The sequence below is a fragment of the Lissotriton helveticus genome, chromosome 2_2 (assembly GCF_964261635.1).
Source record: "Lissotriton helveticus chromosome 2_2, aLisHel1.1, whole genome shotgun sequence".
NCBI classification, from domain to species: Eukaryota; Metazoa; Chordata; class Amphibia; order Caudata; family Salamandridae; genus Lissotriton; species Lissotriton helveticus.
The window spans coordinates 463711208-463725598 of NC_136060.1; positions in this window are offsets into that span (position 1 = coordinate 463711208).

A 14391-nucleotide genomic window follows, 5' to 3' on the forward strand; every position below is an offset into this window, starting at 1 on the left:
GCGTCCGGTGCCCTGGTCGGATCATTTTGTGATCCCTTTTAAGGTGCAGATCCTGGCTCAAAAGGTACAAAAGACAGTGGAATACAGGACAAAAGACAGGAGATGGGCGAGCTTCTCATAAGAGAACTTCAACAAAGCACTCTTACAGGGCTGAACCCGGGGCGGGTGGGAGATTGACTTGGACTGTGAGGCCTTAGATAGGCGCATTACGGAGGCACTTGATAGTTGTGCAAGCAAAATCAGCCCCTTGGTTTGGAGATGAGCTTAGAATGGCAAAAGCTGCCTGTATATGCTTGGAACCGGGATGGAAAAGGGACTTCTCAGTCCCGAGTATGAATGTGTACAAAGTGAGTCTCAAGCGCTATCATACAGTCATTAGGAAATCGAGAGCCTCCTACTATAAGGAGAGAATTGAGAGTGCTGACAACTCGGTAAAGGAGATGTTTACCATTCACAAAGAGATCTCCTGCCTGGCCAATATCTCTGCACCAATTATAGGCTCAGTGGAATCCTGTGACCGGGTGGCAGAGTGTTTTGCCAAAAAGGTTGAGAAGATATATTCCACCTTCCCGGTCTCAGCAAGGGTGGGGCACGCTGAGGGTGCGGCCCCCAGCAACATAAAAGGAGGAGAAGGTCTGGACACCTTCACCATTCCTGACCGCGAGATCTTAATAAAGATAGCGAGCAGCATTAAGTCTGGTGCCCCCAGAGATCCGGCTAGGCCCAGGGTGCTGAGAGGGAGTATGGAGGGCCTATAACCATATATCAGGCATCTATTAGATCTCTCCTTTAGTTCAGGCATTGTGCCTAAGAAATGGAAGGAGGCTGTGGTCTTACCGCTGAAAAAGAAGCCTAATGTTAGCGTGGACCAGCTAGACAATCTGCGTCCCATCTCCCTACTTCTATACCTTTCAAAAATTGCAGAGAAGGTAGTGAACAACCAGTTAACGGCTCATATCAACAAACATAGCCTTCTCCACCCCACCCAGTCCGGCTTCCGAGCATTGTATTCCACCGAATCAGCCCTGCTCCTTTCCACTGAGACTATTAGAAGGTACATTGATGTGGGACAGACGGCGTCCTTAATTTTATTAGATCTGAGTGCCGCCTTCGACACTGTGGCCCATCACACGGTGCTACAATGTCTCAGAAAGGGAGGAGTGGGGGTAAAGCTCTGGAATGGATGCAATCTTTCCTGCGGGACCGCAGTTTTCAGGTACCACAGGGACCTTATCTGTCTAAGAGCATCAGGCTGAAACAGGGGGTGCCTCAGGGGTCCACACTCAGTCCGACTCTATTCAATCTTTATGTCACTCCTGTGGCAGAGATTGCGTGGAAGTTTGGCGTCAAAGTTGTGTCTTATGCTAATGACACGCAACTGGTGGTGTCCCTAGCTCCAAGATAATGATAAGGCAGCCTGCAACTTCAACACATGCATGCAGGAACTAGCAGTATGGATGGCCGATAACTGCCTCAAACTGAATCTGAGCAAGACGGAAGTGCTGGTGGTTGGTAAAGCTCCTTCTGTCTGGACATCGGCTTGGTGGCCACAGACCCTGGGTCCTACCCCTGTGCCTAGTGAACAGGTCAGGCACCTAGGGGTGTGGCTTGACCCCAAGCTCCCGTTTGAGCACCATACAAGGCGGGTGGCAGGTAAATGCTTTGAAGTCTTGCGTGGTCTCCGTAAGACATTGGACCTGCTGCCTACCACAGCTAGGAAAACCATGGTCCACGCTTTGGTAACCTCTAGGATGGACTATGGAAATGTCCTTTACCTGGGTGCTAATGTCAACTGCATACAGAGGCTTCAGCGTATTCAAAATGCAGCGGCCTGCATGGTTCTGATGCTACCCAAGAGAGCCTCCTCCAGGAAGGCCCTGGTTGCCCTGCATTGGCTGCCAATCAAGGAGCGAATCCTGTTCAAGGCTCTGTGTGTGAGCCATAGGATTTTACAGAGGAAGGGGCCCACTTACCTAAATAACCTTCTGACTCCGTATACCCCTTCCCGCCAACTGAGATCTAGCGGAATGGGGCAGGTCAAGATACCCACTATCAGGAGGGCAAGAATGGGCGGTCGCTCCTTCTGTTTCATGGCGGCTCAACAATGGAACAAACTCCCAGGGTACCTTTGGATGGAGGCCTCGGAGACAGGCTTCCGTAGGAATTTGAAAACCTTCCTGTTCCCACTGACTAGCTAATGGGTTGCAGGGTCTGAACGGGGGGAGGGGGGCGTGGCGTTTGCCAATCTGCTTCTTTGCTTGTTGGTACCGCAGCGAGGGGACACACTAGCCTAGTGTAACCAGGCGCTTTACAAACTTGCATATTTTTATTATTATTAACTGCTATGTTGACCTGGCAAGTGCTGCGAGGCCCTAACCTTCCCTTTTATTACATACAAGGCACACCTCAGGTAGGTCTAAGGTACCCCCATGGGCATGGTGCAGTGTATCTAAAAGGTAGGACATGTGCTAGTGTGTTTTACATGTCCTGATAGTGAAATACTGATCTTTTGAAAGGCCATCTGTCCCATAGCCTAACATGGGAGTTGCTTTGTAACATCTTACAAGTTTAAATTTCTGGAGTTTAGGCTCTCTGAACTCAGAATTTAATAACATATATTTGGAGGGAGATGGTTTTTAAATTGTGTGTTTGAAAATGCCACTTTACAAAAGCAGGCATTTTCTTGTTTAACTATTCTGTGTGCACCTGCTGATTGTGTATTGACTGTCTGGTTTTGGAGTGACAGGGGCAGGGGATGTGCATTCACTGTAGACAGCCACAAGGAGGGTTGAGGTGTGTCTTGCCTTTCCTGAGTGACTCATAGCTGGGCTGAATAGACCTTGGCTGCATTTAGAGTGGTGGAAGAGTTTCCACTCCTCCCCTGAACAATGCTGTCTCCACCTCCTGTGGTCATGCTGCACCAGAGAGGACAGAACTGGTTTGAACTAGGCTCAGAGACCCTTGACACAAAGAGAACAAAGAGAAAATGGGGTATAAGTATTGTACGTTAACCCCCAGACAATTGGATCACTTCTGGACTCAAGAAGAACCTTTGCCAAGGAGAAGAGCTGGAGAGCTGTAAGGAGGAGTATGTCCCCTTTACTGTGTGTGCTTTTCTGGGTTGGCCTGCAGTTGCTGCTTCTCCAAAGGAAAGGACAAAGACTGTAACTTTGCTGTGAACTTGCTTGAAGAAGAATCTCCCAGGGCTTGTGTGTGCTTGCCTCCTTGCCTGAAGTCTCAGGGCCACAAAGACTTCACCTGCAACCATCTGGCCAGCACTTGAACTCCTCTGTGGACTCCTGTATTCAAAAGGATGCCAATTCCAGGTCCTAGGCCCTGAGAATTGTGTGGTTAGTGCTGGAAAAGCAAGAAAAAATGACTCAGACGTTGTCAGCGACACCATGACCTGCACCGAGGCCAGAGGCACCGCTCGTGAATTGCACAACTCAGCACCTCACCTGCACTGCAGTTCTGAGACCCTTCAACGGCTGAAGTTATCGGCCTTCCTGATGTCAGTGCTTGCGCCAACATCATCAGCGCCTGGTTCCCATTATCGCAGAGCTGATAATCGACGAGGGTGACTTCACGAACTCTTCGATGCTGCATCGCCTCACCAGAACCGATGTCTCACCGCCACCGCCGCCTAACCTCCGCCGCTGCCTAACTTTCCCTGTCCTGGATTTAATACCTCTCCTCCTGCCTCGTCTCCCCTGTGGCAACCAGAAACTGACTTCGCCTTGGCACTGACGCCTCACCTGCACGTAGCCATGCACCGTCTACTGACTTGCAACTTGTACCCAATGCCGCGCACCTCGTGGTCGGCACCGTACTTTGGATTTATGCCTGTTACAACGTAATAGCCGCAGGTGTAGCTATTTGTTTCTTCAAGTGCTATTTTTGAAATAACTGTTCTAAAAGTCATATTATGATACATGTATAGTTTATTGTTGTTGTTTTGGTCTTGTTTGGTTTAGATAAAGATACTTTATTTTACTAAACTGGTGTGGTGTCCATTTGTGGTGCTTTCACTGTGTTACCGTGTGTTTGGGTACAAATACTTTACACATTGCCTTTGGGATAAGCCTGTCTGCTCATGCCAATCTACCAAGGGGGTCAGCAGGGGTTATCTAAAGTATGTAACTCCCTTACCTTGATTAAAAGCAAGGGTCCCTATTTGGATAAAGTTGGATAACTCTGCCAATTAGGGACCCCCATTTCTAACAGTGTGTCTTCAGGGAGCATAGTGGACTAAACGATTCACATGGAGATAACATGGGAGGGTTCATAACCTCCTTTATGCCGGGACTATGTCCCAAAATTAGCAATCATATTATCCAAGGAGTCATTTGCTGGCAGAGTATGCATCTTGACAAGATTCTGCACTATGCAAAATACTGCAGTGATACACTAGAAGCTAAGCGAAAAGGGCTAAAGGAGAAGTACATGATAGCCCAGGAATGAAGGAATGTAAAGTAACTTTTCCAAGCCCTGAAATTGGCTCCAGTATCGGGATGAACATGCAGGGAGTTTCTATGACACATGGAGGAAATACCCCAGGGATGGGAAGAAGTCGAAGTAACACACCAGGAACTAGCATAAGTGCCCTAAAGAAGATTATCCCTTGCCACATTTGCAACAAGATCAAGCATTGGAAGCGGGAGTGTTGCTCCAATCCTGATTGGGCTATGATCGTTGCCCAAGCTGTGAATTTTGTGGCACAGTAAAGTTTCCTCCTATACCAGACCCCCTATGCCGACCCCAAATATACTGAAATTAGGCCTGTCACTAAATTCCTCTGTTCCTGTGAAAGAATTCCACATTTCCAACAGAGAAATAGAGTCCCCCATATTCCATTTTTGTAATTCTGAATGCCCCTGTTCATATGATGTTTGAGAGTTCCGCAAGTCTTGATCAGGCAAATGAAGGAGCCTGAGGGGGCAGTGGGAGTTAGTACTTGGCCAGTCCTGGGAGCGGACCTAGTATGTGGATGGACATTGTGTATTTTTTCCTGCTAGACACAGATCGACTGTTAGAACAGGTCCCAAACCTACCCCTCTTAGGAAAGGAGGTCCAAGTTGTAGGCATTACTAACCACTAGTGTACCAATCAGATTACTGCCCTTGTCCCAGAGATAATTGGAGACAGTAAAGAGCAACAAGAGTTTGTAGTATGTGACTCGAGTCTCGTGAACCTGCTAGGATGGGATCTCCTTTGTAAACTCAACGGTGTCATTTGCTGTCCCCAGGATGGAGTCGAAATTGAGACTCAACCAGCAGATGCGGGCTTCAAGCTACAGACACCAGAACCTGTCATCCGATTATTACCAAAGATGATTTACTCACTGATTTGAAGGAGACTGTCAGAGTTGAAGTTTAGGATTTCACAGTGAGAGAGATTTGATTGATTAAGGGAGCAAAAGCACTAAAGATAACCCTCCGTCCAAATGCAGTTTTGCCCAAATGTATCTAAATAAGATGACCGCAGAAGCCATTGCAGGAATCACCCCTGTCAACAAGAGTATGATAGAACAGGGCATTCCAAAGGAAGTTGTTGAAGTTCCATGTACTCTCCGATCATGGCCTTACAAAAAGCCAACAAAAAGTGATCGTAGAAGACCTTCGGAAAATTAACCAAATTATTGTTCTATGCTATCCTGTGGTATTGGACCCTGCCATGCTTTTGTTCCAAATTCCCCCAAAAGTGGGTCACTGTCATTGACGTCTGTCAAGCGTTGTTTTTGCTTCCCTTCATAAAGAGAGCCAGTTTATCTTTATGTTTTGGTTTCAATAGAATTCTCTTGTGTGGTCTTGTGCTCCTCAAGGGTACCCTGAAAGTCCATCCTATTTCAATCAGACGCTTAAAAAAAATCTAGAATCTCTGCAATTACTCTGTAGCTCAACTCAGTACATTGATAACCTTTGGATGAAATAAATTACTAAGGAAGCTTGTAGGCAAGACACATTGTTCTGTTCAATCTCCTGGCTGAGAATGTTGGGACACCACATAGTAAAGGGAGTCAGACGAGTGTCCCATAAATGGATCAAACTCATTTTTATGATGAAATTTCCAACCTCACAGAGAGAAGTGCAAATGTTTTTGGGCATGGTTGGTTATTGCCGACAATGGATCCTGAACTTTTCCTTTGTGGCAAGGCCTTTACTGAACCTGACACACACTGAGGTCAATGACTCAGTACCAAAGGATGACAAAAGCATGGAAACCTTCCTGAAGCTCAAAAGTTTATTTTGCAGTGCACCCACATTGGAATGCCAGACCAATCAAAATAATTTGTGCTCTTTTGCCATGAGTGCAATGGTGTGCTTTTTCCATCTTGACACAGACTCATGGGGAGATGAAGTGTCCCATTGGGTATTTCTCAGCGATCCTTGATCCTGTGGCAACAGCATTGCCTGGTTGTCTGAAAGCAGTTGTACATTCAGCAAACAGAGAGGCTAGTGATAGACTACCCACTGATTGTAATGGTCCCTAATTCAATTGAAATCCTCATGAGTCGCACATGCATGCAGCGTTTAATTCGCTATAAAAGAATCATTCTGGCTGATGAAAATTACTCTTTCAAAAGATGTATTACCCTAAACCCTGCTTCTCTATTACTAATTCCATACGGCGAAGAAGAGGGAGACTTTGACCACGACTGTGTCAGTGTTAACATGGTATGCACAAAACTAAGGCCTGATATACTGGATGAACCCCTTTCTGAATCTGATCATACCCTTTTTGTTGATGGATCTTGTCTGAGAAAGTGGCGCAGCATTCTAAAAGATGTTTATGCTGTATGCACATTTAGTGGGGTTGTGGAAGAATCCTACCTGTGTCCGCCGAAGTAGCTGAATTAATTGCCCTTACCACAGCCTGCTGTACATCGGAAGGCTCATGAGTTACCATCTATACTGAGAAGCAGTATGGGTTCAGGGTTGTGCATGATTTCGGGCAGTTATGGTCACAGAGATGTTTCATAACTTCTGCTGGGTCCTACGTCAGAAACTGACTATATGTTTCTAATCTATTGGAAGCTTGGTAATTGCCAAAAGAAATTGCAAATGTGTAGTGTGCTTCACACAAGAGCGGTAATGACTTTGCCACCGGAGGCTAACACTACGTGGATGAAACTGCATGGTATTGTCCAGCACCTTTCACATGAACAAGCCATGGAACGTAGAGCGAGTAAAAAATGCTGATAAACACTGTACATATTTTCAAACGACTGAGACAATTGCAATTCAAAGCCCCAGAAGTTGGGAAGGTTAAATGGGAAAAGATGTGATGTGCAATGGAGAGCAGTGATATTTGGGTGTCCAGTGGTGGGAAGCCGTTGCTCCTTGATTTGATGTTACCTGCCATGCTACAACAGATGCATGTTCCAACACATGTAGGAAGAGACAGGATGGTGTCTACCTATAAACAGTACTGACACAATCCCCATTTGTGATTGATGGCACAGAGTTTGTGATAGTGTTGTGCTGCTTGGAGAAACTAAATGTGGGCAAAAAGGTTGTAGTGACCATGAGACAGATACGAAAGTCTGATGTTCCCTTCAATTGCCCCCAGATCTATTTTATGGAGATGCCCAATGCAACCACTTGTGGTATATCCTCGTCATTGTGTGTTTATTTTCCTCCTGTATTGAATCAAATACCAAGCGGGATGTGACAGTCTCCAAACTGTTGTTACAGGAGATGATACCATGATTTGGGAAGCCAGTTCATCTTGAATCAGATAAAGGTACCCACTTCAAGAAAAAGATAATGTAGGTGCTATGTACAGCAGTAGGGATAGAGCAGAGGATCCATTTCAGTTATAGACTAAAAGCTTCAGGCATCGTAGAGAGACTGAATGGGATGACCACAGCATAATCTGCCAAGGCCTTTGGCTCTATACCGCTTAAATAGCCGGATGCACTTCCTTTGCTGTTAATAAGCATTCAAAGTACCACTTGGAAGCGAACAGTATTATCTCCTCACGATGTATTGATGGGAAGAGTCTTCCTCTGTTCCTTCTGTTTACAGCAGCTGCTCTTGTGAATATCACAGATGATCTGGTTCTTGATTACTGCAAGGGATTGGCTTATGTGGTACGTTCTATCTTCCATTAGGTTGATGCTGATGCTCGCGCTGTCTGAGAATCTCCAGGGCATGACCTGAACCCCAGCAATTAGCTTCATATCAAGAAGCACACTCGCAAGTCCTGTCCGGAGGTGCACTGGAGAGGCCCGTATCTGGTGAGCCTTGTCACCAGTACTGCCGTAAGTGTGCTGGTCTGTCGAACTGAACGCGTGCCTCCCATACCAAGAGGGTAAGAAAAGAAGAAGAGCCAACATCCACAAATTCCTTGAGTCACCCGAGGTTCAACATTTCTGAGGCCTCTGAAGAAGGCAAGTCGACAGGAACGAGAGCCAGGCGATGGTGTCGCCATCCCAGTGGCAACTGTAATTCTGACTACTGGATTGAGAATACTCATTTACAGACAGTGAAAACTCATGGAAAGCTAAATCAAATCTGCCTAAGTCAAGACCACAGGAATCAGAAAATGGTACGCCTCAAGGCAGTTCCACCTCTGAGAGTGAATCTGCCTCATCAGAGCCGGAAAAGATCAGAGATGATAAGGGAAGTTAGTGAGTTTGAAGAACTAGAATCTGCTGAACAAATTGATATTCCAAATGAGCCATGAGAGAGAGAAAGGTCAATTGAAAGTACTCAGTTCCGGATTTGACATATCTTAAAAAGATTGATATCGAATTTGATGACTGCCTGACCAACATTGACGAACTTCCCTGAGGTAGGGACAAATCACGGATGGAGCTTACTTACAAAAATCACTGCCAAACATTGAAAAAAATGATTAGCAACCTATGGTAATGGTCCGGAGTCATTAAAGCCTGAGGCCTCCAGCTGACGCAGAATAAAAATCACTGTAGCTTTCAAGATAGGGTAGTGATGAAAGGGTAGAGATGAGAGGACTAATTGCTTCATTTTGAGATCAAGATCTATTTCCTTGATCGGATTTAAGCAAATATGGTGCAGCAACACTGCAAATTCTTGCTTGTAGTCTTTGCAGTTGCCATTTCTGTATATATGGTTGGATGGATGCTGTATGTCTATCTGCTGGGTGGAGATGTCTCTCAAACTCCGGTAAACACTACGATTAAATTTGTTGTTAGTAGACCAGTGCTTAAAAACAAAATTTCACATCTTCCACAGCATGAGAGTGTTTGCAACTATGACATCAATTTTCAGATGCCCGCTGAGTATGTGAAAATTATGCTGGTATAGAACTGTTATGTCTGCTCCTATTCTCCAACCTCTGTGGCTGAGGGGGTGACATATTTGTATTTGCCTCTGTCCTTCTCTTTCTCTTGCTCTGTCTTTCTAAGCCTACATTATCAGCCAAATTCTATTAAGTTGTTCTATTCTGATTATGATAAGCTATTTGAAGATATACAAATTGTGACTGATGCAAATATGTATTTGTGGGATACTAAACATGTTTCTTGTCATTTCAAAACCTCTGAATCAAAGAATCAGCATGAGTGTATGATGACATTTTTTACTTCTGTAACTAACATGAGTGCTACTAACCAAAGCATGCAGGATGTAACCTGTAGAATTAGTAAAGATGAGAACATTTTCACAGATGAGTAGAATGATACATGCTATTAGATGAAGAGAAGGGGGAAAATAAAGTTAGTTTAAAACACATTATTGGAAAGGGTGAGGAGATTTTAGAGGAACCATCCCCAGGATGAAGCTTGTCTCCTTTCTGGTGAAGAATTGGCTTGGTAGTTTGGTCTGCCCTGTTCCCATGATGCACTGGGCCAGGGACAGACTAATTTGCATATAGCCAGGTTCTGAGCTGGGATGGGAGTGAGCTAAATAACGGTGATGGATCAAGCCCTGATCTTTGGACTGGGTAAGAGTGGTCTGCTTAATTCAGACACTCTGTTCATCACCAACCCCTTTTCTGAATCATCCCCAAGATTGAGCATTGACGTTGCGAAGAACGGATCCTTATGTATAAAAAGGATGCAAGAGGGAAACAAAAGTATTAAGTTATTGGGGTGCAGTGAATGTGAGCATAGTTACTTGGTCAAAGGCAGGACCTTTGCTGAACTAGAGGTGAGAATCAAAGGCATCGTATATATGGTAAGTGAACTTATTTCTAGTTACCACAGAATTAGATAGGTAGTTGCACTGAAGATTTAATTTTCCCCGGAATCTATCACACTAATGAGCTGGATTTTCCTCTTGACCGCTACCTTAAAAGAAGTAAGCCAAGCATTAAACAGATCCTTAGTGATATTGTTAGAGCACTCATGTACATGTGGAGGAATAGGTGTTGTAATTGGGTCTATTGGGACGGATTTACCAACCAGGAGAGTGGCTTGGTAGTGTTGGCTGGAGGAATACCAAAACAGCTTTTAACTCCTCTTCTGCTTATACCAATCAGCGTTGCATGTGTGCTTCTCGTCTTAAAATTTTGCAAAGAAATTTCATCAAGCGATGGGATGCACTGTGGGTATAGGAAGCTGTCAGCAATGAGAGGAAGAAAAAGAAAGAGACTGGATGTAAAGGTTAAAGAGAGGCAAAGTGATCTCTGTGATATCTTGAAGGACTTGGGAGAATCCAAAGAAAAGAACCCAAAGTTGATGAATGCTGTACTATAATAACGATACAGAGTGATGATTTAGAAATCAACAGAGGGGGAGTTGTGAGAGCTGGTTTGACTTTTTCTTAGCTAAAAATATATTGGAAACCAAGCTAAGGCTAACATGCACTACAAGTACATTGTGCTCCATATTGAAATGATGGTGTAGTGCACCATTTGATGACTAGTAGCATCGTTTCTCTGTTCTAAATAAAGTATTGTGGGGCCTAATTATCGCAATGTTGGCTTAGCGGCAATATTTTTATCGCCGAGCTGCGGCGATTTTTATCGCTTAGGAACCTTGCTATTATCAAGGTTTATCTCCTAAGCAATAAAAATCCGCCGAAATGCATGAATATCGCTGAAAAGTCAGCGATATTCATGCATTACTGAGCTAATGCTCTTAGCCATGTTATCTACCTCCCATTGGATATTTATTTATTTATTTAGTGTATTTTATATAGCGCACAGCTACCCCAATGGGGTGTCCCGGCGCTCCTGTGTGTTCGTAAGCTGAATTAGGTTTTAGAGGAAAATTTTAACAGAAAGGAAAAGTTTTTAAGGCTTTCCGAAAAGGAGGTTCTTCCTGGATCATCCCGATGGAAATGGGTAACTTGTTCCAGAGGGCAGAAGCACATACTTGGAAGGTTCTACCGCTGGAGCGTGTTTTTTTTATCTAGGGGTAGTGAGAAGGTTTTTTGAGGAAGAACGAAGAAGCCTGACATTGCTGTATGGGGAGAGGCAGGTGGAAAGGTAAGCAGAGCCCTTTCTCCTCACTGCGCGATGGGTCAGTACGAGTGCTTTGAATTCTGCCCTTTTTTGTATGGGCAGCCAATGTAGTCTACGGCGATGTGGCGAAATATGCTCGCGTAGGGGAATGCCACCCACCAACCGTACTGCAGCATTCTGGACTGTCTGGAGTCGATGGTAAAGACCAGTAGTCAGTCCGATGTATAGGCCATTGGCGTAGTCCAAATGGGAGGTAATCAGTGCTTGGACTATTGTCTTCCTGGTGTTATTAGGTAGGAAGTTAATACATTTTTTCACCATCCTGATCTTGGAAAAGCAAGCTGCAGATACCATGTGGACTTGTTGGTGGAATGAGAGGTTAGAATCCCATCTAACCCCTAGATTTTGTACTGAGTCTTTAGGCTGGGGGGGCACTCAGTTCAAGGGGCCACCAGATGTTGGGGTCCAGTGGGGATGGCTGATGGAAGAATAATACCTCTGTTTTCCCGGCATTAAGCCGGAGAAAATTGTTATCCATCAATTGGGCAATGGTACGGAGGCAATTTTTTAGTGGGTCGAAGGTGAATTGAGTGGGGCTGTCATAAGTGAACAAGAGTTGAATATCATCTGCATAAGATGTTGCTTTTATTCCAGTTTGGGCGATGATTTCAGCTAGGGGCGAGAAATAGACATTAAACAGGAGGGGGCTCAGTGAGGAGCCCTGTCGGACTCCCCACCGAAGCGGTCGACTGTCCGAAGTATAGGGAGGAGTGAACACTGCTTGCGTCCGATTGGACTAAAAGGATGCAATCCATTTTAGGGTCATACCCTGGATGTCTTTTGATCGGAGGCGGTCAAGGAGGAGGGGGTGGGAGACGGTGTCGAATGCTGCCGACAAGTCAAGCAGCACCAACACCGCTCTTGATCCCTCGCCCAACTTCCAACGGACGGCATCGGCCATCTCGATCAGTGCTGACTCAGTACTGTATCCCGGTCTAAAACCGTGTTGTGAGTCATGAAAAGCACCATTTGCTTCCAAAAAACCTGCTAGTTGTTGCTGTACAAGTTTTTCAAGCACTTTGGCAGGGGCTGGTAAGAGGGAGATAGGCCTATAGTTGGCATTAGCTTTCTTCAGTATGGGGACTAATCGAGCATGCTTCCAGGAGGAAAGACACCTGTGCGCAGGGAATCATTCCATATCCCACTTAAAATGGGGTTAAGAAGAGGTGCCAGAGATTTATAATGTTTAGCTGGCCAGGGGTCCATAGGTGAGCCAGATCTGCATTTTAAGAGTTCGGCTAGAGATTGATCTATAGCAATCTCTTTGAAGTTCGAGAACGTACAGTCAGATCCCGTGGTAACTGTGCTAGTCACATGATTGTCTGGGTTGGTATTACAAGGGAAAGAGTAATATATAGAAGCAATTTTGTCTTCAACAAAATCCGAAAGGCGATTACAGAGTGTCCGAGACACCAAAGGGGGGCGTTTGAGAGCTAATGGGTCAGTGAAGGTTCTGACTGTGTTAAATATTTCCCTGGACGATCCCTGTGCACGGTTTATTTTCTCTTCCAGATAGTTTCTTTTGTGCTCAGTTATTCTTTTCCTATACTCTTTGAGGGCAGATTTATACTTAATCTTACAGTCGGGGGAGTATGATAGTCTCCAGCATCTCTCAAGAAGCTTGCATGCCGATTTACATTTACGAAGCACATCGGAGTACCAAGGGGCAGAGGGGGCAGCACGGTAGGTTTTAATGGGCCTGATTGGAGCAAGATGGTCAATGGCGGAAGAAATCCAGCCGTTGAAGTTGGTCAATCTGGCATCCAAATCAGTAACTGAATCTGAAGGATTGATAGGGGTGAGGTGGGCAGCTAAGCTATCAAGAGAGACCTTACTCCAATTACTCCCTAGTGTTTTGGCCGGGAGTCTGAGTCGGTCTTGATGGTGCAGGGAAAAGAAAAACTGAATAAAAAAGTGATCGGACCAGATCACCGGAAGGGGTTCTTTTGTAGAAATTCCATCCAGATTAGTACAAATCAGATCTAGGGTATGTCCGGCCTTGTGAGTTGGACTAGTAATAAGTTGGTTAAGCCCTCCATCTGATAAAGTGGATAGGAAGTTGAGAGTGATGGGATCCGAGGGGTTATCAACATGAAGGTTGAAATCCCAAAGGAGGGTAAAATTTGCATAACGCGATGTTGCCTGCAAAACATAATCTAAAAAGGCCGGTAAATAGGATGTTTTAGAATTGGGGGGGCGGTAGACCAGAAGGACAGAGAAGGTGAGATTAGCAGTCATTTTAACACAGAAAGGGAGTGCTTCGATGCGTTCTATCTGTGTACAAGGGAAGGAGGAGATGGTCCACTGAGATCTATATATTATGGCAACTCCTCCTCCTGGGTGTGAGCTCTGTCTGTTAGCACACAATATGCTGTAGCCAGAAGGTATGGCTAGACATATGGCAGGATTGGTTTCATCCCCTAACCAGGTCTCGGTTAGAAAGAGGAGATCCCATTTATCATCTTCCAATGTTTGGGCGATGTCGAGAGAGTGTTTCGCTAGTGAGCGGCAGTTAATCAGACCAGCCTTTATGGATAATGTTTTACTAGCGGGAAGAGTAGGGACCGAGGTCCGTGGTATGGGACATTCATTCCTTATATTGTCTTCAATCTGTCCCAGACAGCAAGATGTGAAAGGCAGATGAGAGGTGAGGTCACGGGGGGAGATAAGCATCGGATTACAGTGATTGGGCTTAAGGTTCATAAGCATAACCCTATGATAGGAAATAAGGCATGGTGAGTCGCGACAGGTGACAGTACTTACGACCGCGGCCGCTTCCTGGTCGCGGACGGGCGCAGATGGGCAGGACTCTGGCACGACTCCGGCACAGATCCGGCGCGTCCGCTGATCGCGTCCGCTGCGCAGAGGCATGCCCTTCCCTTTTATACTGGCCAATCAAGAGCGTGCAAACGCTGCCCCAAACTAAGATGGCCGCTAAGG